Genomic DNA, 27,230 nt, shown 5'->3' with positions numbered 1-27,230 from the left:
CCTTTCATATGCCTTCCAGCCTAGAAGGAAAGCTATTCTTTTTCTTCTCAAAGTTCAACCCCTCTCCCTGGGCCCTCAACTTCTCCCTCACTTGCTGCCTCTAAAGATTTTGTTCTACTCTCCTGTCCGTTTTACCTTCAATCTATCTTCCCAGTATTTCTTCCTCCTTCGTCTAAAATAATGGTAAAAGTCATCCTCACCTCCATCTCCTCCAAAAGAAGAAAAGCTTCTGATCTTGATTTTGACTTTTCTTATTGATTATTTTTCCTTTCATTAATTGCTTAACCCTTCAAAAATTAAGCCTATGAATTTATTTTCTCTACTCATCTCTCTTTTACTACTTAACCCACTAACATCCAGTTTTTCCCCAAATGATACAGGGTGTGAGCAGAGAGCACTAGCATAAGATTCTATGAACTTCTACCTGGGCCAAGAACCTCTCGAATACATGGCTTGGTCACAGCACGTGATGGCTGAATGAAAAAAGGCATGAACCCAGGAAAGGGATGGGACAGCAGAGGGTAAGCAAAAGGAATGATCTTTATTGAATGACTGGTACTAATCCATGCCACGCACTGTGTTTAGTGTTAGAAATACTTGTCTTATGTGATCAGAGATAACTTTGGTTCTTAATTTAGTTCTGCTTTTAACCATCCACATGATACTGAACAAGTCAATGACCTTTTTCTGGAGCCTAGTTTCTTATCTATAAAACAAAGTGATTGGACCAAAGGATTTTTCATGCTCCTTGACACCCGAAAAATATGAAAGAAAAGCATTTGGTTGTATATGTTGGAGAACTTAGAGATGAAATAGTCCCGAGTTTCTAAGGCTTTCTTTTTTTCTCTCCCTCCCTCCATCCCTCCTTCCTTCCCTTCCTTTCATTTTTTTAAAATCTGATATGGAACCTTGTATCATATTTTTCTTCCTGTTTACCAAGCCTATTTATTGAGTAATAATTTTTTTCTCTTTTTATTCAAAGACATAGATAACTGGGGTCATATGGCCCAGTTGCAAGAGCATAGGTTTTGAAAACAGGCAGTATGAATTTGAATCCTGCTTTGCCACTTACTAGCCCTATGACCCTGGACAGGTTACTTAACTGATATTAGTCTTAGATTCCCCACCTATAAAATGCAGCTAAGGCAGTAAAGGGCACCTGCAAAATCCCTGCCTCTGAGGATTTTTACGAGAGGTGGTAGAGATAAAAAGCCTGGTTCACAGAATGGTTGGCACAGGAGGCATGGAATGAGTTTCCCTGGTTTTCTCTTTATCTTTTTCTTCAATAGCAAGGGCAAAGTTTCTATCAGGTTCTTAACAAAGACTGCAAATACAAATACCTTGTAGGTACCCTTTACTCTCACTGGCTTCTAGATGGGCTGGTGTCTTTCACAGAAATGATTGACCTACTGGAATTCCCTCATTAAATGATGAAGTAACAGAGTTTGGTCACCTGCCCAAGTTCATGGCAATGTCAAAATCAGCAGCCAGGTTGTTTCACTCTCCATGTGGTTCTTATTCAAGGTCCTCACGATGCTCCTCGGCGGCGGGGGGAGGGGGGGTTCTCCACAGCTGATTTTGTGTTCCTCAGGAATGGAATATTTTTTCACTCAATAATGATCTGACAAGAGACTTTTCTATTATTTTTGAGGTTGTCAGATTTCCTGGTCTTGCATAATAGCAGAGAAACCCTCCCCTTCCTCCACACACATCTTCTCCTAGTGTTTTTCTTTCCTCCTTCTTGTCTCTCTAGTGGTATCTTCTCTGTAGTATCATGGATCATTCAACCAACCCCTTTCTCCACCTTTAGCTTTCTTTTCATGTCAACTAGTTTTAAACATAAATATAAATTTCAAGAAGGGAAAAAGCCTTAACCTTAAATACATATATGGTGGAAAAAGAATTATTGCAAAAATGTTCCTCTTAGCATTTAACTTGCAGACACTGGAATCCATCTGGATGCTCAGCATTAAAAAAGGGATGGATAAATGATGGTATGGGTATATGATGAAATACCATGTAATACTAAATACAATTAACCATCATATGTTTCAAAGAACATTTAATGATGTGGCAAATCACTTACAATATAAGGTCAAATAATGTTTTTAAACTTTTTAAATTGTGTAAAATATGAGCTCAGTTTTCCAAAAAGAATTTTATATGAATAGAAAGTTGGCAAAACATGTGACTAATGTTTACAGTTCGTCCCTGGAGAGTGGGGGTATGGGAGATTCTAAATTTCTTCTTCATATGTTCTGTGTGTTTCTTCTCATTTTTAGTATGATCGATAGTTTTTAATGAAAAGAAAATAATAGCTTGTATTTTGACACCAGAGATTGTTAGGTATCTTCTATGGCAACTAATGTGAATACTCTGGGTGTTTGGTTTGTAAAACTGCCAAAGCTATTTGCATGGGCACAGACTATTATAGCCAGAGAGAACTAGAAAATAGCATCTATTCTCAAAATGTTTTCAACAGCAAAACTCTTTCTTCAAAAGAAACCTTTAAAGAGACGCTTACTATGTCAACAGAGATAAAAGAAGAATGGTTCTCATCCCAGCAGGGATAATGGGCTCAGAGTCCCATCATTCCCATCTTCCCACCCTCCTGATGGCAGCTGAAGCCTGTTAGTGAAAACCCCTAGGACTCTGGGAGACACCATTTGTAAAGATCCTGATTTGGTACAACCTCTCTGTGCTGCAAGTGAAGAATCAGACACCAAGAGGGGCAGTGACTTGCATGAAGTCATCAGGGTTCCTGACCAGGACAAAACAGAAGACACCAGTTTTCAGACTCCTAAGCTGGTTGCATGAGAGACTTGCCCAGAAGAGAAAAGCATCTTTCAAGGATGTTCTTGAGATACAAGACTAAAGAAACAGGACCTGGGATGCTGACCGTGAGGAGTCAGCCACCCTCAGCAGTGCGCTCAGCAAGCCGTATGTGGAATTCTGCCCATTCAGCAGGAGCCTGAATGGTATTTATTATTTCGAGGTGAGCATGGCCTCTTTTTCAACCTTCAGACCCTGTGAATCTCCTCTGATCCCCACCTCCATCCTCAGCTTGCCTAGTCTTACAAGAAATACTGCTAAATCCTTTCCCCTCGTTGCAATGAATCCATGTCTCTGTGGTCTGCAGTCCTCAACCGTGTTTCAAACAGAGCCAGCTTTTGGATGGAAGCATAAAACCCCAAATCTTGCTGAAGCTGTTCAGAGAGCCCAAGATGCTGGTGGGAGTGGGGGAGAGTTAATCCCCACTTTGGAGGCCAGCTCCTACTCTGGTAATTACATTTTGCTTCAAAAAAGTGTCCCTGCTGCTGCTGGTAGATACAGTCTTCATTTTCACCTCTCCAAGCGAAGTTGGGAGTTAAGGTCTCTCTGAGGGTGGCTTGCTGACTCTGGAGGTGGCTTTGTTCAGGGCACGGCTGCATTTCAGCACTGGCCGAGCTAGGCCCTCAGTCCTGGGGTTTGCTGAGCTGTTTGCAAAGAGCTTTGCTTAAAGAAGTTATATACCTGTAAGGTATTATTATCACCTCAACTTTTTCAATCTTCAACTCCAATCATAGTGATGAGGAACCAACCTCATGTGCCTCAGAGTTTCAGTTTAGTACATGCCTAAAGGCTTGGGTTTTGAAAATATATCTGAACCCCTCAGATGTGACAGAATTGAACTGGAAATCTGCTTAAGCACCTAAAGAGAATGGAAGGCTTCCTACTGCTACCCACGGAGATGCTGGCCTGCCTCTGCTTCTGCCACCACCGAGAAGCCAAGACAAAGTTCCACTGCCAGAGGTGAATAATATTCACTCCTAAGTGTCCAGCCAAGCTTTTTGGTGCTCCCCATCTCATAAGGGGCAAAACGGAGGCAGTTTTCTTGAGCTTGGGAATCAGGCTGATAAGCCAAAGACATAGAGAAGTTGGAACAGCTGTGACATTCGCCACATGCCTGATTAGACACTTCACTAAATGTAGCTAGTGTCACCACCAGTAAAATCAAAAAGGCAGACAGGACATTCACAAGGGAAAAATACAAGTGTTTTGGAGTTAACAACAAACCAAGAGGTGCTACTTTAATTTTTCTGAAAAATCCTACACTCTGTTGATATTACCTATTTTAAAAAATATTTTAAACATTTCTCGTTTAAAATGTAGCATGCTCATTCTAAGACGTCAAACAACTGAGAAGCTTTTGAAGCGAAACTTCTGCCCGTCTGCCTTGCAATCCCACTCCCGGAAGTAACTAATATTAAAGTTCAAAATATATCTTTGCACACCATTCTCCAAGCTCACGTAACTATATACAAGCACATGTGGAGTATTTCTTCCCTCCCGCCTTCTTCCTTCTCTTCCTCCTTCCTTCCTTCCTCAACAAAACAGGGTAATCAAAACATCAAAATTCTTCCATTAAGGTTTAGAAACCAGCAATACTCATTGGATATGAACTGCTTTGTCTGGCCCAGAGTCAGAACGGGCCAAATTACTACATGTTGTCTCTTCTCTCTCCCCCCACCACACACCCCTCCCGTCTACGGGAGGGACAATGGGCAGTGAGCCAGCAAGAGAGGACGGTGATTTTTCTTGGTTTACGTAACCAGCACAGCCAGTCCTTCTCAAAAGCAGAGGAGGTGACCCAGGAGTCCCTAATCTCATCAATGCGGAGGCATGGAGCTCCCAGATCTCTGTACTTTGTTTGATGTCAAGAGTCTTCCTGCTCAGAAACAGAGACACAGATGTAGAGAACAAACGTATGGACACCAAGGGGGGGAAAGTGGTGGTGGGGGGGTGGCGGTGGGATGAATTGGGAGATTGGGATTGACATGTATACACTGATGTGTATTAAATGGATGACTAATAAGAACCTGCTGTATAAATAAATAAAATAAAATAAAATTCAAAAAAAAAAAAAAGAGTCTTCCTGCTCAGTGGGGAAGCTCACACCACCCGGGGATCCTTGATGGCTCCATGAGAGTTTCTGGATTGCTTCTGAATGGGACCAGATTTGACCCTTCCAATAACAAAAGCTCCTATGGAGGGCAGTTAAAGCCATCTGTATCATTTAGTTAATGTATTAATTAATCTTTGTTCCATAGCTATGCCTGGAAGGAGAGAGACAGATTCAGAGAAAGAGGCACCGGAAGAGGGACACTATACGCTGAAAATGTTTGAGGCAAATAAGATCAATGAATACAAGTACTCCTCAATTTCCAGAGTCCAGTTCACAGAACGGTAGAAGCCTTACCTGATACCCCACAGGATACATATACTTACTCACACCACCCTCTCTCACACGCACTCATAACTCACACAGAGACACATGCAGAAAGAGTTGTATCCTTATTCTCACTCGCCCTCCCTGCACCATCCAGCCCAAGCCCGGCTCTCCACCTGCAGATCACACTCTCCCCAGTACTGGCTGAGGTTTTTCCACAACCCTACAAACTCCATCAAAACTGACCCTTAGCAAAGAGCTGGCAATCAGACACTGAAACAGAAATTAGAAGTCACTGAAAACAGTCACCTTTCCCAGGGTATTATCAGTCAGTGGCTGAGTGAAGCTCTTATTTTGTTTAATAAAAATAGGGCATCCTCTTCACTTCTGACACGAAAAGCACTAGTGGCCCACGTATTAGTTTAGCCCTGCTCACATGAGCATAAATGTACACACTTGCGAAACACACCACACACACACACTCCTCAATCACCACCATCATCACCACGATACAAACAACACAACTCAATACAATATAATACAACACAACATATGGTGTTGGTATTCTTATCATTCTTTTTAGACTGTGAGCTTCCTAAAGGACAAAGATCCCTGAGACAGTCTTATGTTTGCAGTCCCTTGGTAGAATGTCTAATAGGTAAACCAGCAGGGTGGCTTGACAGATAATTAGCATCATGATGGAATCCTAAAACTTGAAGAGATTACAAAAGTCATCTAGATCCTATATCCATTTAAATGGTCATCCAGCTTGTGCCAACAAAGCTCAACCAACCCTCCACCTTTGAATAAAGACCACCCATCCACAGGGAGCTCAGTTGAAATGCTCTCTACTTTGAGTCAAAACATCTCCTTCTCTGAAGCCTCAACCCATCAATCCCTTGTATTCATTAGTCTTTTCCCACATCTACATGAAAGACCTTCAGATATTTGAAGTCTGCTCCCATGGTTCCCAGATCTTTTTCTGATGAAGCATAATAGTTCATTCAATTGTTCCTTATCCTTTCAACATGTCTTGGGACGCCTTTACCATCCTTTTTACATGCCTTTGTTTTCAAGAGTGGGTGGAGAGAGGGGCTAAATTCAAATGTTAATAAGGAGGATGTGGGTAAAATACATGTATGAGTCTGGCCCTGCTTGTGGTAATGAAGGAGTGATAGGGCTGGTGGTAACGGAAGAGGCCCATCTTACCAAAATGCCTTCAAATGAGAACACAGACGTCATGAAAGCCAAATATAATATGTATTTGGGCTAGATTCACCCACTGAACTAGATATTTCCTGAATCACAACGACCAGAACTGACCTCAAAAGTCTGGGTGTCATTTGACCAGCTCAAAAAAAAATAAAAAATGATGTTAATATCCCACTGGAGTAACTATACTTCTGTTAATGCTGCAAACATTACATTAACCTTTTAGGATGTGACCTTCTGCTGACTCACAACAGGCTCTCTGTGAACTAAAGCCTGGAATTATTTTATAGGGCTGTTATTAATTTTTTCTTGAATGCAGTTTTAAGACTCTATGTTTATTCCTACTAAATTTTACCCTTTCAGATTCAGCCCATCTTTCCAATCTGTCAAGATTCTTCTGAGTATAGACTTTGCCATTTTTGCCATCCAATGCAAATATTCCCCTTGCTAGTTTCATGTAACCTATAATTATCATAAGCATTTTTATTGATATAATTCACATACCATAAAATCCACCCTTTTATATTGTACAATCAGTGATTTTTAATATTTGCAGTTATACAACCATCACTACTACCTAATTCCAGAAAATTTTCATCAGGCTAAAAAGAAACTCTATTCCCATTAGCAGTCCCCATCCCTCCTCCCTCCATCCTCTGGCAACCAGGAATTTCTGTCTCTATGTAGTTGCCTGTATGGACATCTCATATAAATGGATTCATATAATATATGGTCTTTTGTGTCTGGTTTCCTTCACTTAGACTAATGTTTTTTAAGATGCACCCATGTTGTAGCATTTATCTGCACTTTATTTCTACGGCCAAATACTAGTATATTGTATGGATTCAGCACATTTTGTTTATTCATTCTTAACATACACTTGGATTGTTTCCATTTTTGAACGCTATAAATAATGCTGCTATGAACATTCGTGTGTAAGTTTTTTTGTGGACAGATGTTTTCAATTCTCTTGAGTATATACCTAAAAGTGGAATGGCTGGGTCATATGGTAACTCTATGTTCAGCGCTTTTGAAGAAATGTCAAATCATTTTCCACATCAGCTGAACAATTTTACATTCCCATCAGCAGTGTATGAGGGTTCTGATCTCTCCACATCCTTGTCAACACTTATTATTGTTTGTTTTTGATTATATCTATCCTAGTGGCTATGAAGTGGTATTTCACTGTGGTTTTTATTTGTAGCTCCCTAAAGACTAATGCTATTGAGCATTAGCCCATTTCATGGGCTTTTTGACCATCTGGATATCTTTGGAGAATGTCTATTCAAATCTTAGCCCAATTTTTAGTTGGATCATTAGTCTTTTTATTGTTGAGTTGTAGGAGTGCTTTATATATTTTAGATACATGATTTTTTAAAGTATTTTGGATATTTTATCAGATACATGATTTGCAAATATTTACTCTTACTCTGTGGGTTGTATTTTCAATTTCCTGATGTCGTTCTTTGAAACACAAAAGTTTCAAATTTTGATGAAGCCCAATTTATCTAATTTTTTCCTTTGTTGCTTGTGCTTTCAGTGCCACAGTTAAGACACATTGCCTAATCTAAGATCACAAAGACTTACACCTATGTTTTCTTCTAAGGGTTTTACAGTCTTAGCTTAGCTCTTACATTTATATATTAAATCCACTTTGAGTTATTTTTTGCATATGGTGTGAGGTAAGGGTTCAACATAATTCTTTTGCATGGATACACAGTTTTGTAGTTGTACCAGCACCATTTTCCCCATTGATTGTCTTGGCACCCTTGTCAAAAATGAATTTCCAGGGCTTCCCTGGTGGCACAGTGGTTGAGAATCTGCCTGCTAATGCAGGGGACACGGGTTCGAACCCTGGTCTGGGAGGATCCCACATGCCGCGGAGCCACTAGGCCCGTGAGCCACAACTACTGAGCCTGCGCGTCTGGGGCCTGTGCTCCGCAACAAGAGAGGCCACGATAGTGAGAGGCCCGCGCACTGCGATGAAGGGTGGCCCCCGCTTGCCACAACTAGAGAAAGCCCTTGCACAGAAACGAAGACCCAACACAGCAAAAATAAATTAATTAATTAATAAACTCCTACCCCCAACATCTAAAAAAAAAAAAAAAATGAATTGCCTACAAATATAAGGGTTTATTTCTGTACTCTCAATTCCATTCCATTTTTATATGTCTAGCCTTATGCCAGTAGTGCACTGTCTTTATTACTGTGGCTTTGTAGGGCAAACATGTTTTTGAATGTTACAGAAATCAATTATAGAAATGTTGAACAAGACAGGACTGAGGAAAGAGCCCTGCGGCACTAGAATATAAGTTCCATGAAGGCAGGAGCTTTGTCTCCTTTGGTCACTAGTACATTCTCAGTACCTAGAAAAGGGTCTGACACATGGTAAAGCTCTGACTAAATATCTGTTGACACTGAATGAATGACTGAATAAAAAATATGATTAGAATCCACTATCAAATTACAACCACATATGAATCTACTTACTTGGACCAACATCTGCCTTCTCCTTCCATCAAGTCTGGAAAGCTCATGTGGAAGACCTTGCCAAATATTTTGCTGAAGTCTAAAGGGCACTTATTTTAACACTCAGTGTCAGAATACCATATATGACATCCATCAACTTAGAGTTACCAGAAGAACAGTGACTTAGAACATTCCTGGCACAGGCAGGACACCACCTGATAACTTAAGAAGGAAATCCTCTCTTACCTATTCTTTTAAAACAGTTATTACCAACTTAGAAGAATTGCAAAATCCTATGACAATCACATTCATATCATTTAATAACCCCTGTCTGGTAAGTTAATACTTTGAGATGTCCCATTTGCCCTTTTCGGAAGAGCAAGCCCAGGAAGCAACAATGAAAAACAAGCAAAAAGAGACCCTGCACACACCCGCAACACTGGCTCTGCCAGAGCTCTCCCTGCTTCTGAACAGGACCTAGATGATTGAAAGATGACAGCATGGGGAGATTTCATCAAAAAATGAAAGAAACATCAACAAAGAAAAGGAGAGATTTCAACTTTTCCCATAGATTAACGACTAACAATTTTATTTTTTAAAGTTCAATTTTTTTCTTAATTGTATGTGAAAGCTGACTTTTCAGCTGTGTGTTTGTATATAGGACTGTTAGGTCTCTGAATTTCATTGAAGGTTTATATTCTGGGGTTCATATTTTGGGTACAGATGTGCAAACAAATACTGATACTGACATCAGCTCCCAAGAGAGCCTGCCTTGTAGAAATAGCCTTGCCTGAAATCTCACGAACTTTCAGGCTTCAGCCTTATGTACTAATGCTGCCTCCTTGCTAAAAAAAAAATCATCACAATTTTCAGTTGAGATCACTACACAAATTACCTCACTTAATCTTCTCAGCTGAAATAGATATTGTTCTCTGCTATACAGATGAGAACAGCAAGGCTGAGAGAAGTTAAGAAAATTATCATAGACTTCCGGGTAAGATGGCGGAAGAGTAAGACGCGGAGATCACCTTCCTCCTCACGGATACACCAGAAATACAGCTACACGTGGAACAACTCCTACAGAACACCTACTGAACGCTGGCAGAAGACCCCAGACCTCCCAAAAGGCAAGAAACTCCCCACATACCTGGGTAGGGCAAAGCGGAGAGATTCCCGCACAGAGGATCGGTGCCGAGCGGCACTCACCAGCCCGAGAGGCTTGTCTGCTCGCCCGCCGGGGCGGGCGGCGCTGGAAGCTGAGGCTCGGGCTTCGGTCAGAGCGCAGGGAGAGGACTGGGGCTGGCGGCGAGAACTCAGCCTGAAGGGAGCTAGTGTGCCACAGCTGGCCGGGAGGGAGTCCGGGAGAACTCTGGAGCTGCCGAAGAGGCAAGAGACTTGTTCTTCCCTCTTGGTTTCCTGCTGCGCGAGGAGAGGGGATTAAGAGCGCTGCTTAAAGGGGCTCCACAGACGGGCGCGAGTCGCGACTGAAAGCGCGGAGCCCAGTGACGGGCGTGGGACGCTGGGGCTGCTGCTGCCGCCGCCAAGAAGCCCGTGTGCGAGCGCAGGTCACTGTCCACACCGCCCTTCCGGGAGCCTGAGCAGCCCGCCACTGCCGGGGTCCCGGGATCCAGGGGCGGCTTCCCTGGGAGAACGCACGGCGCGCCTCGGGCTGGTGCAACGTCACGCCGACCTCTGCCGCTGCAGGCTCGCCCCGCACTCCGTGCCCCTCCCTCCCGCCCGGCCTGAGTGAGCCAGAGTTCCCGAAGAGGCTGCTCCTTTAACCCTTTCCTGTCTGAGCGAAGAACAGACGCCCTCCGGCGACCTACATGCAGAGGCGGGGCCAAATCCAAAGCTGAGACCCGGGAGCTGTGAGAACAAAGAAGAGAAAGGGAAACCTCTCCCAGCAGCCTCAGAAGCAGCGGATTAAAGCTCCACAATCAACTTGATGTACCCTGCATCTGTGGAATACATGAATAGACAACAAATCATCCCAAATTGAGGAGCCAGGAGTCAGTACTGTGCCTCTGAGGTGGGAGAGCCAACTTCAGGACACTGGTCCACAAGAGACCTCCCAGCTCCACATAATATCAAACGGCGAAAATCTTCCAGAGATCTCCATCTCAACACCAGCACCCAGCTTCACTCAACGACCAGCAAGCTACAGTGCTGGACACCCTATGCCAAACAACTAGCAAGACAGGAACACAACGCCACCCATTAGCAGAGAGGTGGCCTAAAATCATAAAAAGTCTGCAGACACCCCAAAACACACCACCAGACGTGGACCTGCCCACCAGAAAGACAAGATCCAGCCTCATCCACCAGAACACAGGCACTAGTCCCCTCGACCAGGAAACCTACACAACCCACTAAACCAACCTTAGCCACTGGGGACAGACACCAAAAACAACAGGAACTACGAACCTGCAGCCGGCAAAAAGGAGACCCCAAACACAGTAACATAAGCAAAATGAGAAGACAGAAAAACACACAGCAGGAGAAGGAGCAAGATAAAAACCCACCAGACCTAACAAATGAAGAGGTAATAGGCAGTCTATCTGAAAAAGAATTCAGAATAATGATAGTAAAGATGATCCAAAATCTTGGAAATAGAATAGACAAAATGCAAGAAACAGTTAACAAGGACCTAGTAGAACTAAAGATGAATCAAGCATCGATTAAAAACACAATAAATGAAATGAAAAATACTCTAGATGGGATCAATAGCAGAATAACTGAGGCAGAAGAACGGATAAGTGAGGTGGAAGATAAAATAGTGGAAATAACTAATGCAGAGCAAAATAAAGAGAAAAGAATGAAAAGAACAGAGGACAATATCAGAGACCTCTGGGACAACATTAAACGCACCAACATTCGAATTATAGGGGTTCCAGAAGAAGAAGAGAAAAAGAAAGGGACTGAGAAAATATTTGAAGAGATTATAGTTGAAAACTTCCCTAATATGGGAAAGGAAATAGTTAATCAAGTCCAAGAAGCACAGAGAGTCCCATACAGAATAAATCCAAGGAGAAATACGCCAAGACACATATTAATCAAACTGTCAAAAATTAAACACAAAGAAATCATATTAAAAGCAGCAAGGCAAAAACAACAAATAACACACAAGGGAATCCCCATCAGGATAACAGCTGATCTCTCAGCAGAAACTCTACAAGCCAGAAGGGAGTGGCAGGACATAATTAAAGTGATGAAGGAGAGAAACCTGCAACCAAGATTACTCTACCCAGCAAGGATCTCATTCAGATTTGATGGAGAAATTAAAACGTTTACAGACAAGCAAAAGCTGAGAGAGTTCAGCACCACCAAACCAGCTTTACAACAAATGCTAAAGGAACTTCTCTAGGCAAGAAACACAACAGAAGGAAAAGACCTACAATAACGAACCCAAAACAATTAAGAAAATGGGAATAGGAACATACATATCGATAATTACCTTAAATGTAAATGGACTAAACGCTCCCACCAAAAGACACAGATTGGCTGAATGGATACAAAAACAAGACCCATATATATGCTGTCTACAAGAGACCCACTTCAGACCTAGAGACACATACAGACTGAAAGTAAGGGGATGGAAAAAGATATTCCATGCAAATGGAAACCAAAAGAAAGCTGGAGTAGCAATTCTCATATCAGACAAAATAGACTTTAAAATAAAGACTACTAGAAGAGACAAAGAAGGACACTACATAATGATCAAGGGATCGATCCAAGAAGAAGATATAACAATTGTAAATATTTATGCACCCAACATAGGAGCACCTCAATACATAAGGCAAACACTAACAGCCATAAAAGGAGAAATCGACGGTAACACAATCATAGTAGGGGACTTTAACACCCCACTTTCACCAATGGACAGATCATCCAAAATGAAAATAAATAAGGAAACACAAGCTTTAAATGATACATTAAACAAGATGGACTTAATTGATATTTATAGGACATTCCATCCAAAAACAACAGAATACACATTTTTCTCAAGTGCTCATGGAACATTCTCCAGGATAGATCATATCTTGGGTCACAAATCAAGCCTTGGTAAATTTAAGAAAATTGAAATTGTATCAAGTATCTTTTCCGACCACAATGCTATGAGACTAGATATCAATTACAGGAAAAGAGCTATAAAAAATACAAACACATGGAGGCTAAACAATACATTACTTAATAACGAAGTGATCACTGAAGAAATCAAAGAGGAAATAAAAAAATACCTAGAAACAAATGACAATGGAGACACGACGACCCAAAACCTATGGGATGCAGCAAAAGCAGTTCTAAGAGGGAAGTTTATAGCAATACAATCCCACCTTAAGAAACAGGAAATATCTCGACTAAACAACCTAACCTTGCACCTAAAGCAATTAGAGAAAGAAGAACAAAAACATCCCAAAGTTAGCAGAAGGAAAGAAATCATAAAAATCAGATCAGAAATAAATGAAAAAGAAATGAAGGAAACAATATCAAAGATCAATAAAACTAAAAGCTGGTTCTTTGAGAAGATAAACAAAATTGATAAACCATTAGCCAGACTCATCAAGAAAAAAAGGGAGAAGACTCAAATCAATAGAATTAGAAATGAAAAAGGAGAAGTAACAACTGACACTGCAGAAATACAAAAGATCGTGAGAGATTACTATAAGCAACTCTATGCCAATAAAATGGACAACCTGGAAGAAATGGACAAATTCTTAGAAATGCACAACCTGCCAAGACTGAATCAGGAAGAAATAGAACATATGAACAGACCAATCACAAGCACTGAAATTGAAACTGTGATAAAAAATCTTCCAACAAACAAAAGCCCAGGACCAGATGCCTTCACAGGCGAATTCTATCAAGCATTTAGAGAAGAGCTAACGCCTATCCTTCTCAAACTCTTCCAAAATATAGCAGAGGGAGGAACACTCCCAAACTCATTCTACGAGGCCACCATCACCTTGATACCAAAACCAGACAAGGATGTCACAAAGAAAGAAAACTACAGGCCAATATCACTGATGAACATAGATGCAAAAATCCTCAACAAAATACTAGCAAACAGAATCCAACAGCACATTAAAAGGATCATACACCATGATCAAGTGGGGTTTATCCCAGGAATGCAAGGATTCTTCAATATACGCAAATCAATCAACGTGATACACCATATTAACAAATTGAAGGAGAAAAACCATATGATCATCTCAATAGATGCAGAGAAAGCTTTCGACAAAATTCAACACCCATTCATGATAAAAACCCTGCAGAAAGTAGGCATAGAGGGAAATTTCCTCAACATAATAAAGGCCATATATGACAAACCCACAGCCAGCATCGTCCTCAATGGTGAAAAACTGAAACCATTTCCACTAAGATCAGGAACAAGACAAGGTTGCCCACTCTCACCACTCTTATTCAACATAGTTTTGGAAGTTTTAGCCACAGCAATCAGAGAAGAAAAGCAAATAAAAGGAATCCAAATTGGAAAAGAAGAAGTAAAGCTGTCACTGTTTGCAGATGACATGATACTATACATAGAGAATCCTAAAGATGCTACCAGAAAACTACTAGAGCTAATCAATGAATTTGGTAAAGTTGCAGGATACAAAATTAATGCACAGAAATCTCTGGCATTCCTATATACTAATGATGAAAAATCTGAAAGTGAAATCAAGGAAACACTCCCATTTACCATTGCAACAAAAAGAATAAAATATCTAGGAATAAACCTACCTAAGGAGACAAAAGACCTGTATGCAGAAAATTATAAGACACTGATGAAAGAAATTAAAGATGATACAAATAGATGGAGAGATGTACCATGTTCTTGGATTGGAAGAATCAACATTGTGAAAATGACTCTACTACCCAAAGCAATCTACAGATTCAATGCAATCCCTATCAAAATACCACTGGCATTTTTCACAGAACTAGAACAAAAAATTTCACAATTTGTATGGAAACACAAAAGACCCCGAATAGCCAAAGCAATCTTGAGAACGAAAAATGGAGCTGGAGGAATCAGGCTCCCTGACTTCAGACTATACTACAAAGCTGCAGTAATCAAGACAGTATGGTACTGGCACAGAAACAGAAAGATAGATCAATGGAACAGGATAGAAAGCCCAGAGATAAACCCACGGACATATGGTCACCTTATCTTTGATAAAGGAGGCAGGAATGTACAGTGGAGAAAGGACAGTCTCTTCAATAAGTGGTGTTGGGAAAACTGGACAGGGACATGTAAAAGTATGAGATTCGATCACTCCCTAACACCATACACAAAAATAAGCTCAAAATGGATTAAAGACCTAAATGTAAGGCCAGACACTATCAAACTCTTAGAGGACAACATAGGCAGAACACTCTATGACATAAATCACAGCAAGATCCTTTTTGACCCACCTCCTAGAGAAATGGAAATAAAGACAAAAATAAACACATGGGACCTAATGAAACTTAAAAGCTTTTGCACAGCAAAGGAAACCATAAACAAGACCAAAAGACAACCCTCAGAATGGGAGAAAATATTTGCAAATGAAGCAACTGACAAAGGATTAATCTCCAAAATTTATAAGCAGCTCATGCAGCTCAATAACAAAAAAACAAACAACCCAATCCAAAAATGGGCAGAAGACCTAAATAGACATTTCTCCACAGAAGATATACAGACTGCCAACAAACACATGAAAGGATGCTCAACATCTTTACTAATTAGAGAAATGCAAATCAAAACTACAATGAGATATCATCTCACACCAGTCAGAATGGCCATCATCAAAAAATCTAGAAACAATAAATGCTGGAGAGGGTGTGGAAAAAAGGGAACACTCTTGCACTGCTGGTGGGAATGTGAATTGGTACAGCCACTATGGAGAACGGTATGGAGGTTCCTTAAAAAACTACAAATAGAACTACCATATGACCCTGCAATCCCACTACTGGGCATATACCCTGAGAAAACCATAATTCAAAAAGAGACATGTACCAAAATGTTCATAGCAGCCCTATTTACAATAGCCCGGAGATGGAAACAACCTAAGTGTCCATCATTGGATGAATGGGTAAAGAAGATGTGGCACATACATACAATGGAATATTACTCAGCCATAAAAAGAAATGAAATTGAACTATTTGTAATGAGGTGGATGGACCTAGAGTCTGTCATACAGAGTGAAGTAAGTCAGAAAGAGAAAGACAAATACTGTATGCTGACACATATATATGGAATTTAAGAAAAAAAAAGGTCATGAAGAACATAGGGGTAAGACAGGAATAAAGACACAGACCTACTAGAGAATGGACTTGAGGATATGGGGAGGGGGAAGGGTAAGCTGTGACAAAGTGAAAGAGCGGCATGGACATATATACACTACCAAACGTAAGGTAGATAGCTAGTGGGAAGCAGCCGCATAGCACAGGGAGATCAGCTCGGTGCTTTGTGACCGCCTGGAGGGGTGGGATAGGGAGGGTGGGAGGGAGACGCAAAAGGGAGGGGATATGGGAACATATGTATACATATAACTGATTAAATTTGTGATAAAGCAAAAAATAAAAATAAAAAAATAAATAAATAAAAAAAAAAAAGAAAGAAAAAAAAAAAAAAAAGAAATAAAAAAAAAAAAAAAAAAAAAAAAAAAAAAAAAAAAAAAAAGAAAATTATCAATTCGTAATCAGAGGAGCCAAGACTCAAACCCAGGTCAGTCTGACACCAAACTGCATGTTCTTAGCCACTGTATATCCTGCCTCTCAAATGAATATAATGCACTATAAATGCACACAGGTGGTTTTAAATGAAGACAGGCTGCCTGAGCACATGACTGTCTTCTGAGTAAAATCCAACTGCCCTTCCTCCTCTAGATCCTTGCCCTGGACTTTGCCAATTCAAATGCCCATAATCTCAAGCCCACTGCCTTCTCTTTTTATCCTTCTCACATTCTCAATATGTATTTTCATTCTCAATGTTTGCTTGGGGGGGCACAATTCACATGAAATCTACCTTCTTAACAAATTTTTAAGTGTACAGTACAGTACTGTTAACTATATACACACTGTTGCACAACAGAGCTCTAAAATTTTTTCATCTTGTATTACTGAAACTCTGTACCCATGGAAAAGCATCTTCCCATTTCTCCCTCCCTCTGGTCCCTGGCATCCACCATTCTACTTTCTGTTTCTCTGAGTTTTACTACTTTGGATACCTCATGTAAGTGGAACTATGTACTATTATTTGTCCTTCAGTGATGGATTATTTTCATTTATTCATCAATGGACATTTAGATTGTCCCATATCTTTGTTATTGTTAATAATGCTGCAATGAACATGGAAATGCAAATATCTCTTCAAGACCCTGTTTTCAATTATTTTAGATAAATACTCAGAAGTGGGATTGCTGGATTATTTTATATAGTAGTTCTACTTTTAAATTTTTGAGGAAACTTCATAATGTTTTCCACAGTGGCTGTACCATTTTACATTCCCACAGTGTACAAAAGTTTGAATTTCTCCACAGCGTTACCAATGCTCACTATTTCCTATTTTTTGTGTTTTTTTTATGATAGCTATCTTAACAGGTGTGAAGTGATAGCTCATGATCTGCACTTCTCTGATGATTAATTATGTTGAGCATCTTTCATAAACTTGTTGACCATTTGTGTGTCTTGGAGAAATGTCTATTCAAGTTCTTAGCACATTTTTAAATGAAGTTATTTGGTTTTATCATTGGAGTTCCTTAATATATTGGCTATTAACCTCTTATCATAATATGGTTTGCAAATATTTTTTCCCATTCCATAGGTTGCCTTTTCACTCTGTTGATTGTTTTCTTTGCTGTACAGAAGCTTTTCAGTTTGAGGGACTTCTCTGGTGGTCCAGTGGTTAAGAATCTGCCTTCCAAGGCAGGGGACATGGGTTTGATCCCTGGTCGGGGAACAAAGATACCACATGCTGCAGGGCAAATAAGTCTGTGTGCCGCAACTACTGAGCCCACACACCTCAACTAGAGAGAAGCCCATGCACCACAACTAGAGAGAAGCTTGCGTACTGTAACAAAGAGCCCATGCACCACAACGAAAGATCCCGCATGCCGCAACTAAGACCTGATGTAGCCAAAAATAAATAAACATTTTTTTTTTTAAAGAAGCTCTTCAGTTTGATGTAGTCCCACTTGTCCATTTTCAGGTCTTATGCTTAAGTATTTAATCCATTCTGAGTTGATTTTTAACATTAAGGGTCCAACTTCATTCTTCTGTACATGGATATCCAGGTTTCCCAACACCATTTATTAAAGAAATTATTCTTTCCCTATTGTGTTGTCTTGGCAATCTTGTTAAAGATAATTTGACAGGGTGTGCTTGGATCTAGTTCTAGACTCTCTATTCTGTTCCATTGGTCTATATATCTGCCATTGTGCCAATATCATACTGTTTCGATTAGCACAGCTTCATATTATGTTTTGAAGTCTAAATGGAAACACATCCCTGTGCATGGATTGAAAGACTTAATATTGTTAAAATGTCCATACTATCTAAAGTAATCTACAGATTCAATCCAATGCCTATTAAAAATTCCAATGGCATATTTTGCAGAAATAGGAAAAAAATCCTAAAATTCATGTGGAATCACAAGGATCCTGATAGCCAAAATGATCTTGTGAAATAAGAACAAAGCTCAATAAGTGTTTTTACTCTTGCTGCTTCTTGCAGATCAACCCACTAACAAGACCACAGCAGTAATTTTTGCACGTCTATGACACACTCTCTCTTTGAACACTAGCTTTGAGAGAAAACTTGGATGTCATTCAGATGCACGAATCCCAGATACCCAAAGCCCGCTCAAGCACCTCAAGTCCAATATAGCTAACTTCTAAAAGTAAACCCAGTTTAGAACAACTCATGCAGAGATCTTAACAGTTCCCTCATTCGTCCCCAGTCTTGACAAAACTCCTATCATTTTTGCTCATCAGTATCAGTTCTCCAATCATCACCACCACTGGGAAAATGCCGTGATATTTTCAAAGAAAGTCCCATAACTATTTTTTTTTCACAACTGCCAAACACCTCCACCTTATTTCATACGGAAATGTCTCCACATAGGTTCACCCGTAACAACTGCAGCTCCCACGAACACAGTCCTTGGGGTTAGAACATGGTTTAAATCCTAATCTCATCATCTATCAGCCGTGTGTCTCTACACAACTCACTTAATAAATCTAAGCCTCAATTTCCTCACCTAAAACTGGCTATAGTAATGATACCTCTATCAAAGATTTGTCATAAAGATGAAATAATACAGTGCCTGGCACTTAGCAAAGCCTGCATGATAATCATTATTATTAATATTATTTTGGTTTCATTTTCCTTTAATTTTTTTAAAAAGCCCCTAAATTTTGTGGCCTCCAGGAAGCATCAGAGAAACGAAGTGCCACTTCTGTACACTTTGTAAGGCAAGACCTAGATGCACACGCCGCGGGGAACGCCCCCAGTTGCTCTGACCGCGCAGCACTCTGGCCTCCGGGAGACCACGATGACCGCTCGGACCGGGCCCACAGTGGGTCTGGGACTGGCTTTAAGGTGCTTGTCTCCCACTGCTCGGCCGGCAACGCCGAGCCAACTCAAGAAAACCAGGCACACCTGGCACCGCCCAAGGGGCCCAGTGCTGGCCGCCCAGAGGTCTGGGCCCTGGGGCAGCGGCTGGAGTACGTGTGCAGGAACTCCCTGCCAGCCACACCCAGGCTTTGGAGCGGCATTTCGGCTGGGGGCCGCCCTCACCCAGCCTTCCCCATTGGCCTGGGGAGGCCCAGGGCGGGCTCACCTCTGGCAGCAACGTCCCACAGCAACCCCTGGAGAACACGGCCCCCGGATGGAGGGAGAGAAGCTGCACTTCATGGCACTAACGGGGCAGGCAGCTGCACTACTTACTCAACGGACACTGGCAGAGACGCAAGGCAGAGCGGCCGCTGGCGTTTTCTTTTCTCCTTGTTTTAAATAGCTAATGTTCTTGGAAGGGCGGACTAGGCACAGGTGTAAGGAATCTCGTCCAAAGTCTCATGTAAAGAAAGTGATCCCACGTGTGGAGGGCAGCTCTGCCGGCCCGGCAGTCTGCGTCCGGCTGCGGTCACGTGGCCATGGCCAAGCTGGCCCCGAGGGGCTGCAGTGGGAGGATTCAGGGGCCACCGCTCCAGAGTCACTTGCGTGGCTCCAGCAATTTTCTCTTTCTCCTCGGAAGGAAACAGCAGCACTTGGTGTCGTCAGCCACCTCCACGTCTGCGGGGACTGTGATGGGGACACTGAAGCGACCAGCGGTGCTGTCGCTGGCATTCAGCTCCCCATGGATGAAGTTCAGTGCCTGGGTTTTGCTATGTAGCAAGGCTTTGTCCTGAGCCTGAGGCTGCGAGGGCAGGTTGGTGTGGACCGAGCCATAGGCGTGGGCCGGGGCTTCCCAGCCCAGTCGGACTGGTAACCAAACACAAAGCAGCTGCGGTCAGAGGTAGTTAAGAACTTGTGCAGGTAGTCAGAGTTCAGCTTCTCGAAGAAATCCAGGCGCCGCCCGTAGCCCAGGTACGTGGCCATCTCCGGGAACCTCTCGGGGAGGCTCTCGATAGGCGTGGCCCGCTTGGTGTCCCGGATCTTCCGGTAGCGCTCCGTGAGCGTCTGGGCCTTGAGCCTCTGCCCGTGCAGGCTGTCGCACAGTTAGCACAGAAGCATGCAGCCCAGCGCCTCCAGGTCATCACAACGGCTCTGGTCCTTACCCAGGTGAGTGTTGATGCTTATGTAGCACGTCGTGCTCGCAGTACGGGAAGTACGGGATGTGCTTCTTGGTCTCGGGGTTGATGGACTCCTTGGCTAGGCCGGAGTCAGTCGATGATGTGGATGGCGTGCCCGGCAGCCCAGCCAGGAAGTTCTCGGGCTTCACGTCCCGGTAGGTGAGGCCCTTGGTGTGCATGTACTTCATGCGCCTGACCAGCTGGATTGCGATCACGAGCACCATTTTGAGCGTCAACGTGTGGTTGCAGGAGTGAAACAGGTCCTCCAGGCCAGACCCGAGCAGCTCCAGCACCGTGGCGTTGTAGTACTTCCCTCACGGGCGGAAGTAGTAGAGCTGGCGCACGCCCTCTGCGGCTCTGAGCTGCGCTTATAAGTTGTACTCCAGGTGCAGCTGTGGCGCCTGGGACTTGATGAGCTCCAACTGGATATAGTTAAGTATTCATTTGTATAGCGATTCTTTTCTAGCCGGAGCTCCCCAAAGTTGCTAACTGGCTGCCTACTCTCCCCAAATCTCTTAAATGACCCTGTCTGTGATTTAGGTTCCAAGAGGTCATGAAGTGAACCGAGATCACCTTCTATTAATGTTAAATGAGCCTATAAGTGAATGTTGGGCAGCAAATCAAAACCACTGTTAGCAGCTACTCTGAGGAAGTTCCTCTCTTAAAGGGCCAGCTGCCCTTTCATAAAAGACCACTTTTTTCTATGAATAATACATATAATAGTAGGGAAGAAAACGTTTCCATTAAGCAATATCAATTCGCAACACAGTGGATATAATCTCTTATGCCTCCATAATTAAAAACTAAACACAAAGTATTATGTTAAAAAACTCCAAAGCTGATTTTTATGTACTCTTTTTCTCCAAAAACATCATTCTTACCAGCCTTTCAATATAATTATATTCCAGGGCAAAACATGCAGGTAGAAAAGAATAAATGAACATATAATCTTCCTTTAAAGTCCTAGCTTAGATTTTATTATGTGTACAGGCTGTTCAAAAAAAAAAAAATCAGGTCTGAAATTTTCCACAATCAACATATAGTATATTCCATTATTTTGTTATTTTAAAAGGGAAAGTCGTGTAAAATATCAGATCTGTTGTATTTTTAGACACAAGAGACTTTCATTGACTGTGCAGGCTTTCATTGACTGTGTGAGTTTCTGTTAACCTATTTCTAGGTCTTAAGTCCCTGACAAATAGCTGGTGCTTAATGTATATTTTTCTAAATAAATAAATACTAATATTAAAAATAAAAACTAAGAAGATATTTGAGGTTGGGACAATTCAATGTTTTGCCAATATTATTGCCCAGTGGATTTCCCCCTCTTCTGCTCCACTTTCCTCTTTACTAAATAAAGAAAGAGCAATTTCAAGGAAACTATAACTGGGAAGTAGGAGGATTCTTACTGTTGTCCTTAATTCACTTAGGACAAGCATGCTCATCTTATTTAAGAAAGTCCATGTGAAAGTCATTGAACTCAGAAAAGCATGGGCATCTATCTTCTTCAGCTATGAAAGTAAAAATAATGATAATATATTTAATTACAAGAAAAAATTTGGTTGTATGCATTTCGATCAACATACCCAAATTGATTAAAATTCGAATCACAGGATTTCTAAAGCTGGAAAGATTCTTACATGTCTTGGTATCTAACCCTTCCTTTTTAAAATTGTGGAAGCTGAGGTCGAAGAAGTTAAGTGATTGTCCCAAAGATACAGAACTAGTAAATGGCAGACAGACTTGTTCCCAGGTACCTAATTCCAATTTCAACACATGTTCCATTTCACTCTACAATAAACCCCTTAGTGTTTTACAGACCGATAATAAAAATTAGTTAATAAAGATGATGATGGTAATGAACTTTCACTGTGCTGGAAACAGGGAAATGAGGTCAGTTAGCTGGCACTTGGTGATGCTTTTGTTAAGGCAGAACATCTATTATTTTCCATCTCCTCTGCATTTAAAAAAAATCTATGTACTTTGCTTAAAAAAAGCCTTAGGCAACTAAGTTTCATTCATTAAAACATTTAAGACAGCTGACAGCTCCTAGTAATACACTTCCAGAACAGAACAAGCAGGATAAAGATAACTTAGCAACTGCATACACATAGAATTTTTCTACTGATACCCTAATCCCCTGCTGGCCAATTTTTTAAAGTAGACTTTTATTGTTCCATAAAAATGAACAAGCTGAAGCTTTCACATCTGGAGAAAGGTTGGTACCTGCATGGAAAATGTTTTGCCTTCAGGAGCCCAGGATGAGAAAAAACCATTATTACTCCTAGGTAAGGACGACTAACTATGTGATAGAACTGGGTATTGAAATTCCATTTGTGAGTAGCACATAAACTACAGCCTTAGCAGATGATTCCATTTCTAAGTATAAGATGATTACTGATGCAAGGTTGGTCTTGTTACCACTAATATGACTTTGTCTTTTAAAAACCAAAAACCCAGCTTTGGAGAACTATTTGACAGCAGCTATGAAAGCTAGGCACTTGCATCCACTATACACTGGAAATTCCACTCACTGGTATGTATCTGACTAAAATGCATTTATATATGAGTCAAAAGACATGCACAAGAATGCTCATAGCAGCCCTATTCAAAATAGCCCCAAACTGGAAGCTACTCAAATGGCCATCAAAAATAGGATGGATAAACACATTGTGATATAATCACACAATGGAATACCACTTTGCAGTGATAGGGGGTAAACTACAGCTACTCTCAGTAACACGAACAAATTTTTACAAAAACATATTGTAGATTAAAAGAAGCCACCTATGGGAAAAGTTTGCACTGTATGATTCTGTTATATAAAATTTAAAAGTGATCCTATTAATCTATGGTGTTACAAATCCAGTTAATGCTTCCCCTTGGTGGGGGGGTGGTGACTGAAATGGGCACAAGGAGGATTTGGGGGAGGGTGCTAACTCTGTTTTCTTTCGTGATCAGGGTCCTGGTTATACAGGGTTGCTATCTTTGTTTAAATGCATTGACCTATACGCTTATGATTTGTAAGTTAATATGAGTTTATGTATATGTCATTTTAAAAGTCTGAAACCCTAAACATTTTCCTATAAAAACATGATAGGGTGGGCTTCCCTGATGGCGCAGTGGTTGAGAGTCCGCCTGCCGATGCAGGGCACACGGGTCCGTGCCCCGGTCCGGGAAGATCCCACGTGCTGCGGAGCGGCTGGGCCCGTGAGCCATGGCCGCTGAGCCTGCGCGTCCGGAGCCTGTGCTCCACAATGGGAGAGGCCACAACAGTGAGAGGCCTGCGTACCGCAAAAAAAAAAAAAAAGAACCAGCTTATATCTGCAGAGAGAAGCACTGTTTAAGTGCTAAGTGACCACCAATACAGGGAGCCTTGAACAATGCAGATTGGTGTCGGTCTTGCACAGATCACACATGTTCTCACCTCCCAACAGAGAAGGTTGGAGAGTGACCCCCTAGCTCATAATGAGACACAAAAGCAAATGGATGATGCGGAGATATATCTGGGGACTAAATGAAGAAATCAGAAAAAAAATTGGAGTGAAATTTTCCAGGCTAAAAGTGACCTACAGTAGCCCTGCCCTTGCATACAAAATCACAGGATGGACATTTGTCCTCTGCATGCTCTCTGGCAGGGTTGGCTGGATTGGGCACTGGGAGAGTTGACTGAACCCACACCAGAGACAGCAGCCACAGAGACTCAATTAAAACTGATCTAACATGAGAACAGAGAAGAGGATACACTGAGCTACAGAGATGGAGCAGCAGGTACTCAATGGGTATGCAAAAGTAGTAAAGCAATAGATAAATCAGACTTAATAGCTGGCTCCTGATCAGGTGACTCTCCTCCAGGGCTTCCACCTGGTGGCAAGCATAGGTGAATACTAAGAACAAGCTCCCAGGCTCTGAGTTAGGTCATTTTACATGTTTATCACACAGTCCTCTCACCAGCCGCTGAAAAGTAGGTATTATCATTTTTCAAGAAATGAGGGTCAAAGTGACAAAGTAACTCACGTTAAGACAGTGCCACCATCACTAAAATATAGGTCTGGCTGAGACAGGAGCCCTTGCTCATTAAACTGGGTCCTCCATCTCTCATCACAGTTATTCACTGTGTATACTAGCTCTGAGCAGATCCCCAGGCCGACTCAGTAGGAAATCCAAACCATGGTACCTGGCTTTGTAGTTAAAGGGTATGGCCTGTAGTACAGTAACTGATCCAATAAGCATTTGAAGAGGCCCTGCTATGGGCCAGGCTTGTGCTAGATGAGAATAATGCAGAAAAAAGAAGACCCACTGGGCTTCCCTGGTGGCACAGTGGTTGAGAGTCCGCCTGCCGATGCAGGGGACACGGGTTTGTGCCCCGGTCCGGGAGGATCCCACGTGCCGCGGAGCGGCTGGGCCCGTGAGCCATGGCCGCTGAGCCTACGCGTCCGGGGCCTGTGCTCCACAACGGGAGAGGCCGCAACAGTGAGAGGCCCGCGTACCACAAAAAAAAAAAAAAAAAAAAAGAAGAAGACTCACTCCTTCACCTTGGCAACTTCCATTGGCATCCAACAAGCATGGTGCAGCAGCCATTCTGGGCAAGTTCTCCAGCACAGACTTCAGCCACAGTTGGTGAGATGCGTAAGCAATCACAGAGGTTATGGCCCCCTTGAAAGCCATTCTCAAGGAGGCCCTCAGCAAACAGAGGATATTCTTTAGTCTCAGTTTTGACAGTTCTTTATTAATCTCCTGAGGATTATGGCTAAAAACTGTTGCATGTTCTTTTACTTTTAATTACAGTCCTATAGAAGGTTTGATTTTATTTTAAAAAAAAAACTAGTAAAATTATTGCAGAAGAAAAAAAGTTCTTAATAATTTATTCATAATGCTGTTAAGACAAAGTCATGTTTTATTGGGCTCTGTGTGTTTACGTTGTGATGCAGAAGTCAATAAGAGGGAGCTTCAGTAATATATAATATCTATGAATATTCTCCATGCATGTTCACCAAACAATGTCTCAGCATCAATAAAGGATTTCAATAATTAAAAGGTATGATTTTCCCCAGTTTAACTATTTCCTACTAAAAGGGTGCCACAGACGCTTATACTGACAGCCTCTCATTCCCAGCAAAAGCAACTGCACTTTATGGGGAGAGAGATAGAGTGGAATGAATGTTAGTCCAGGAAGGGGCTCTTGTCTCCATGCTGACGCTAACTGCACATGACCTTGAGGTCTAGGCCCTTCCCTCTTCATCTGTACGATGAAAAGATTTAGATGAGGCAATGCCCATGCCTTCCCCAGCTTTCCAACTGTGAAATAGCACTCCCCTGGGCCTTATCTTTATCCCTTCTTGATCACCACTACCTTTTGTCAGGTGTCATTTTGAAATGAGTTTCTTGTTTCCCAAATGGGCATTGCTCTTCGACTACTTAGCCTGGCTCACAGAGTTAATAGGCAGAATGGAGGCCCACTGGCTATGGAGACAAGTGATGGTTCCCTCTCCAACTTGCTGTTTGCCCTTGATCAGGGAGTCACTTAGGAATTCCAGGCCCATCATTTCCTCACTGATGGGGGATTATGTGACCATATTTAGCTACCACGAAGGAGTGAGAGAGGATTAAATAATATGCTTGTATGGGACTTAGCCAATACTTGATGTTACACTGGATACTTGGTAATAATTACCTTTTGAGTCTCATAGAACTCACCTGAAATACCTTCCTGATTCAAGGCCTAAATGGTTCCATAAGAGGGTTTAGTTCCTTTTCATTCCCTAAAAGAACTGTGCCACAAAGTGAGAGCCTTGATATACCATTGCAAGCATGGATTTCCTTTGCCTTAGCTCCCCAGAATCACTACAGAATCATGATCACTATGTTTTACAGTCTCAAATCATTTTCCCCATATTCCTTTATAGATAGACGCTTATTATGCCGTAAACATAAAGGGAAAATATCCAGTGGGTATTTTGACACTGTTAACACTCCCTCTCAGGGAGACCTTCAAGATGGCAGAGGAGTAAAATGTGGAGATCACCTTCCTCCCCACAAATACATCAGAAATACATCTACATGTGGAACAACTCCTACAGAACACCTACTGAACGCTGGCAGAAGACCTCAGACTTCCCAAAAGGCAAGAAAGTCCCCACATACCTGGGGAGGGCAAAAGAAAAAAGAAAAAACAGAGACAAAAGAATAGGGATGGGACCTGCACCTCTGAGAGGGAGCTGTGAAGGTGGAAAGGTTTCCACACACTAGGGAGGTCCTTCACTGGCGGAGACCGGGGTGTGGGGAAGTTTCAGAGCCCCGGACCAGAGCGCAGCAACAGGGGTGCCGAGGGCAAAGCGGAGAGATTCCCGCACAGAGGATCGGTGCTGAGCGGCACTCACCAGCCCGAGGGGCTTGTCTGCTCACCTGCCGGGGCGGGCGGGGCTGGAGCTGAGGCTCTGGCTTTGGTTGGAGCGCAGAGGAAAGGACTGGGGTTGGCAGCTTGAACACAGCCTGAAGGGGGCTAGTGCACCACAGCTAGCCGGGAGGGAGTGCAGGAAAAACTCTGGACCTGCCTAAGAGGCAAAAGA

At 42.0% G+C, this 27,230-nt stretch overlaps 1 protein-coding gene and 1 pseudogene across 3 annotated transcripts in view; both read right to left on the bottom strand.

Moving 5' to 3' along the window:
• The window catches only part of ASTN1 (astrotactin 1), a gene marked incomplete at both ends in the record, with an annotated part of 333,141 nt that overhangs the window by 227,919 nt on the left and 77,992 nt on the right, over positions 1-27,230 (bottom strand). The gene's annotated exons all lie outside the window — the stretch shown is intronic.
• On the bottom strand, positions 20,082-25,329 carry LOC307048741 (casein kinase I-like; annotated as a pseudogene). Its single transcript has 2 exons — positions 25,189-25,329; positions 20,082-21,190 (listed from the first exon to the last, which is right to left on the bottom strand). The product of its transcript is annotated as a casein kinase I-like (transcript).

This window comes from Hyperoodon ampullatus (genome assembly GCF_949752795.1).
Source record: "Hyperoodon ampullatus genome assembly, chromosome: 2".
Classification (NCBI taxonomy): domain Eukaryota; kingdom Metazoa; phylum Chordata; class Mammalia; order Artiodactyla; family Ziphiidae; genus Hyperoodon; species Hyperoodon ampullatus.
Note: the sequence above shows the minus strand (reverse complement) of the source record. Positions and strands in the feature narration are given on the sequence as shown.